A 6,000-nucleotide genomic window follows, 5' to 3' on the forward strand; every position below is an offset into this window, starting at 1 on the left:
TCCCCCCAGCATGCAGTCTGGGACTGCGGTGGGCTCGCTGTGCACCCCTGACTCTCTCACCCCTGCTTGCCCCCACTTGCCCCTGCTTGCCGGAAGCCGATAAAAAAAAAGCAACAAGCTACAACAAGCTACAAGCCAAAACCTAGCCAACAAGCAACTCACAAGCCAATTAAGCCAAAAACAAGCCCAATGTCTGGGGTTTTTTTTGTGAGTTTGGCATGTCTGACCAGCCCACTAATCATTTTTGTTGCCCTTTGCTGGACTCTCTCCGATTTGTCCACATCCTTTTTGTGGGGGGGGGGGGGGCAAAACTGGGCACAATATTCCAGATGTGGACTCACTAGTGCTGAATAGAGGGGAATAATCACTTTCCTTGATCTGCTGGCAGTGCTCCTACTAATGCAGCCCAATATGCTGTTAGCCTTCTTGGCAACAAGGATGAAGTGAGCTGTAGCTCACGAAAGCTTATGCTCAAATAAATTGGTTAGTCTCTAAGGTGCCACAAGTACTCCTTTTCTTTCTGCGAATACAGACTAACATGGCTGTTACTCTGAAACCTGTTTACTTATATCCATCTTCTCGTCCACTGTAATCTCCAGGTCCTTTTCTGCAGAACTGCCGCTTAGCCAGTCCCCACCTCACTCTCCACTTGTCCTTGTTGAACCTCATCAGATTTCTTTTGGCCCAATCCTCCAATTTGTCTAGGTCAATTTGTCTAGGTCTGAACCCTATCCCTACCCTCCAGCATATCTACCTCTCCCCCCAGTTTAGTGTCATCTGCGAATTTGCTGAGGGTGCACTTAATCCCATCAACCAGATTATTAATGAAGATGTTGAACAAAATTGGCTCCAGGATCAACACCTGGGGCACTCTGCTTGATACCAGCTGCCAACTAGGCATCGAGCCTTTGATCACTACCCATTGACCCTGATGATCTAACCAGTTTTCTATCCACCTTACAGTCCACTCATCCAATCCATTTTAACTTGCTGGCAAGAATATTGTGGGAGACCGTATCGAAAGCTTTGCTAAAGTCAAGGTATATCATGTCCACCACTTTTCCCATATCCACAGAGCCAGTTATCTCATCATAGAAGGCAATCAGGTTGGTCAGGCATGACTTGCCTTTGGTTAATCCATGTTGACTGTTCCTGATCACCTTCCTCTCCTCCAAGTGCTTCAAAAAGGATTCCTTGAAGACCTGCTCCATGATTTTTCCAGGGACTGAGGTGAGGCTGACCATCTGTATTTTCCCAGATTCTCCTTCTTCCCTTTTTTAAAAATAGGCACTATATTTGCCTTTTTCCAGTTGTCTGGGACCTCCCCCAATCGCCACAAGTTCAAAGATAATGGCCAATGGCTCTGCAATCTAATCAGCCAACTCCCTCAGCACTCTCGGATGCATTAGATCTGGACCCATGGACTTGTGCATGTCCAGCTTTTCTAAATAGTTCTTAACCTGTTCTTTCACCACTGAGGGCTGCTCACCTCCTCCCCATACTGTGCTGCCCAGTGCAGCAGTCTGGAAGCTGATCTTGTCTGTGAAGACCGAGGCAAAAAAAAAATTGAGTTCTTCAGCTTTTTCCATATAATCTATCACTAGGTTGCCTCCCCCATCCAGTAAGGGTCCCACACTTTCCCTGACCTTCTTCTCGTTGCTAACATAAGGATCCCTCAGTCCTTATTCTGGCCATTCTCACATTGACTTCAGTACCAGAATAACAACTGTGCAAGGACAGCTGGATTTGGAGCAGAGAGATTGTCCTCTTCCTCTTAAGTTCTCGAGATATTTTTTTACACATTGGTGACTGAGATGCAAAATAGAATACCTTGGGAACATTCACCTACCAAACTTCTTGTTTGTTTTCTCTAATGAGATTTTACTGTGCTACAGTAATGCAAATAGAGCTTAATATTCAAAATAATGTAACAGAAAAGGAGGCAGCATGATCCAGATATTACAGCACCAGATTGAGAGTCAGTAAAGCGGAGTTATATTCCTAGCTGTGCTACTGAATAGCTGTGTGACCTTGGACAAGTCACTTAACCTCTTTGTCCCTCCATTCCTCATCAGTAACACACAGATAATCGGATATCCTTGTAACATGCATTTGAGATCTCTGGATAATAAGAGCTCTGTAAGTGGTAAGTACTGGTATTAATAAAATGAAGTGTAAATAAATCACCTTGGCGATACAGTACAAAGTCTCTTACATTAATGAACAATCTTGATGAATCATAATGCACAGATTTGTTTAGTTAAAAAGGAGGTGACTGTTTCCAAGCTCTGATAAACGATTCAAGTGAGTCACTATTTGAACATCGTATACCTTTCCTGTTTATAAGCAGTAGCAGAAGCGGCCAGGCTATAACTGAGAAAAGCCCTTCTAATCCCCAAACTTTTCAGTGTACCAGAGCTAACTTCCTCATGTCACTCTCTTTTTTAGACTGTAGCTGTTTGTGGGTTTTTTATTCTAAGCTCCTGGGGACAGGAATTTTGTTTTTGTTCAGTGTGTTATGCATGTTTTAGATTGCCATGCACAAATAAGGCATTGCAATGTATCAATTAACAAAAATTAACTTAATGAGCCAGAGGCTTAATTAGTGTAAACTGCTATAGTTCCATTAGCTGCCCGAGGACAGATACTCCAGTGGTTAGACTGCTATGTTAGAACTTAGAAGTCCTAGGTTCAAGTCCTTCTCTGCTGCAGCTGGGGGTTTATAGTTCTTCTTACCTCACCGTGTATTGTGAGGTAAATACATTAAAGACTGTGAGTTGTCAGATACCATGGTTATGCAGGCCATAGAAGTACCTGAGATAGAATATATATCTAGAGAGGATAGAACTACATCTCTGCCAATTTATGCAAGCAGGGGGTCTGGCCCAGGTATGTAAGATAGCCAACAGCTTCTTAATGTAATTCTCACTGCCATACAGCAAGAGTCAGCATTTCAACAAAGAAAATTGTAATCTATCAATAACTTGGTACCCAAAGTTGAAGATCATGGGACAGCTTAGTAGCAGAAGCAATGTTGTGCCTGGTGCCTTCTGACGTAATCAGGGTAGGCTGAATAAAGTGAAATAGCTTAAGTTTGACTGGGATCCAAGCATTTCTACACAAGACAAAAATAAGAGGATTTGGTCATTCTAGCATAATAGTCTTGTGTGGATTACTCCAGTCCAGATCCTTTCCCAAGTACAATATGTTGTTCTACAGTACAGCCAAAGATTTTCTGTCAGGCGTTTTGTAAGCTCATTTAACTGTTTTCGCAATCAGAAGCACATGTGGCTTTTATAAACTGCTGAAGGCATTTTTCATTATGATTTAGCATTTGTATATAATGCCATGTCTGCATGACTCCTGACACCTTGAGTAAGGATGCAGTCTGTGCCCCAAAGGACTTACAATCTAAACTGATCATTACAAGACAGGATGTCATGGGAATTTATAACGGGCAAAAGGAGAGAGAGGGAAGAGTATACAGAATAAGTTATGGGGCTGCCTACATGATACCACATGCTCTAGGTTTCAGCTTGTCTTCAAAGTTACAAGTGTTTTTAAATTGTTTAAAGAACATTACTTCATAGGCATGTGGGACAAGGTAGGCTCTGAGGAGAGGGAAGTTGCAAGGAGCAGAGCATCACAGAGGAGGCTGAGGCATCAAGAAATGGAAGTGCCTGTGAGAAAAAGGAACAAAGGATGCATGAAGAGAGACAGGTTGAGTGAAGTAGCAGGTGTAAATACCAAGGAGGTAGAGAGGCTTAATTCAGACAAATGGGGTGAAACTGAGCAAAAGAAAATGTAGGCTGAAGAACAGGGAACCTTTCCCAACAGTGAGCTCTGTTAGAGTTGGAATAGCCTCCCAAAGAAGGTAGAAGAAACCTCATTATTCAAGTCAGTTTGTAGCAGAATGGAAAAGCATTTGAGTGTAGCGAACAATCTTGCACCAACAAAGGGTGAAAAAGTTTACTTACTGTGTCCTTTCTTAAATGCAAGAGTTTAATGACCTATGAGGGTGGTTGGATGCAGGGTGGCTAAAACGCAGTACTGGGAGTGGGAAGACATAACGTTCTATTTTCAGCTCTGCTATGGACTGTCTGTGTCAACTTGGACTAATGTCTCCAGGTGTCATGCAAGACATCAACATTTTTCATGCAAATGGGCAGCTGAGGAGCCATGGAGCTGGCTGGGTGGGTAAGCTAGCAGGAAATCAGGCAGATTTCTGATGGAAGCTTAGCCACAATCAGCATATTCCCATGGGACATTTCAATGGTGAAGAAATGACATTTCTGACCAAAAAATATTCTCTCAGAAAACTGATCCAACTTTAATCTCATCTTTAAAACAGGGATCATATGGGATTAACTCCTCTCATTTTGTGTGTGAGTTTCATCCCAGGAAAGACTCCAGAATAAAGCTCATCTGTGTGGGAGACAGCTTTTTTGGTGGCTGGTCCAAGGCTTGGAGTGAACTCCCACAGGAACTAAGGACAATCACAAACTTCACCACCTTCCTTTTCAAGTGTAAGGTGCACTTCCCCAACCTGCCTTCTCTAACATAAACACAGAGCAATGTGTATCTTTTAAAAAAAAATCTCCAAAACCCTACCAAACCAAAACACTCTCCTGCACACAAAATTCTCCTCCTGGGGGGGAGGATGAGAGAAAGAATGAACTATGGATGTTAATCATATTTCTTAATGCACTACTGGAAAGCACACAGGTACTACAATGATGGGAGTGGCAGAAGAACGTGTGTAGGATAGAATGTGCACAAGACTACCATATCTCTTATGAGTAGTAGACTCTTGGTACAATGAAGTGCTCACTCTGTTCAGGTAGCAACCATCTATGATGCCCTTGAGTCAGAACACTGGGCATGGGTGTCCTATAGGCATGGGTCTCGGACATGGGTGTCCCATGTCCTTTGGATTTATTGTCCCATTCACTGCTCTTCTGCAGTCAATCAATTTCGTTTACAAACACAACATGCATCTACGTTAAAGCTGATCTCCGCCTCCTGGTATTAGGACTCCTCTGTTACTCTCATATGCTGTTGATTAGTAGATGTGCTCCCTAGTGAAAATGAAAATGGCTAAGTTCAATAAAATATGTCCACCTTCACCAGAGGGGCTTATGGTGCCCTACAATGCTTCTTAGGGAGACTAGCTGGAATTTCCACTGTGGAGTCTGATGAGGAAATATGCTGACTCATCCCATTTCTGACTGGCCTGCACATGTCTCCATCTTGGCTAGGCACATTTGGGGTTGGCTCTCTGGTAGCAGGAAGATTGCACTACTTCCTACTATTGTAAGTTCTCTCTGACCAGCTGTACTCCTGGAGGGTTTATGCCCACAGAAGCTAGTGTAAATCCAGGGTGAGCCCTGCTGTGGTATTGTGCATTCTTGTTGCACAACAGAGAACCCGTGCAATATTTCTGCTACTTTGGTAAATGGAGGTCTAACACATTTTCTTGTTACTTGTACTATCACAGTTGCTAGCTTTAGGGTTTTTGTTGCTCTATGGGTAAACTATGAAATATCCCCCCATCACAGCCCACAGCTATTTGCACAATAAACAGCCACTAAGCACTTTGCAGCCTCAGGCATCTGGTGTTCTGCTGTGAGGGTAGAACTGGCCCTGGCTGCCGTTTCCTGCAGCTGATGTTGCCATTTGGATTCATAGTTCAATGGTATATTGGTTTCTTGAGTTGCATAGTATTACAAGTGCCTATACACAAAAGCAAGAACCTGGGAAACAAGCAGGGAGAACTGGAAGTCCTGGCACAGTCAAGGACTTATGATGTGATTGGAATAACAGAGACTTGGTGGGATAACTCATATGGCTGGAGTACTGTCATGGATCGATATAAACTGTTCAGGAAGGACAAGCAGAGCAGAAAAGGTGGGGGAGTTGCACTGTATGTAAGGGAGCAGTATGACTGCTCAGAGCTCAAGTATGAAACTGCAGAAAAATCTGAGTGTCTCTCGATTAAGT

The sequence above is a fragment of the Chelonia mydas genome, chromosome 3 (genome assembly GCF_015237465.2).
Source record: "Chelonia mydas isolate rCheMyd1 chromosome 3, rCheMyd1.pri.v2, whole genome shotgun sequence".
Taxonomy (NCBI): domain Eukaryota; kingdom Metazoa; phylum Chordata; order Testudines; family Cheloniidae; genus Chelonia; species Chelonia mydas.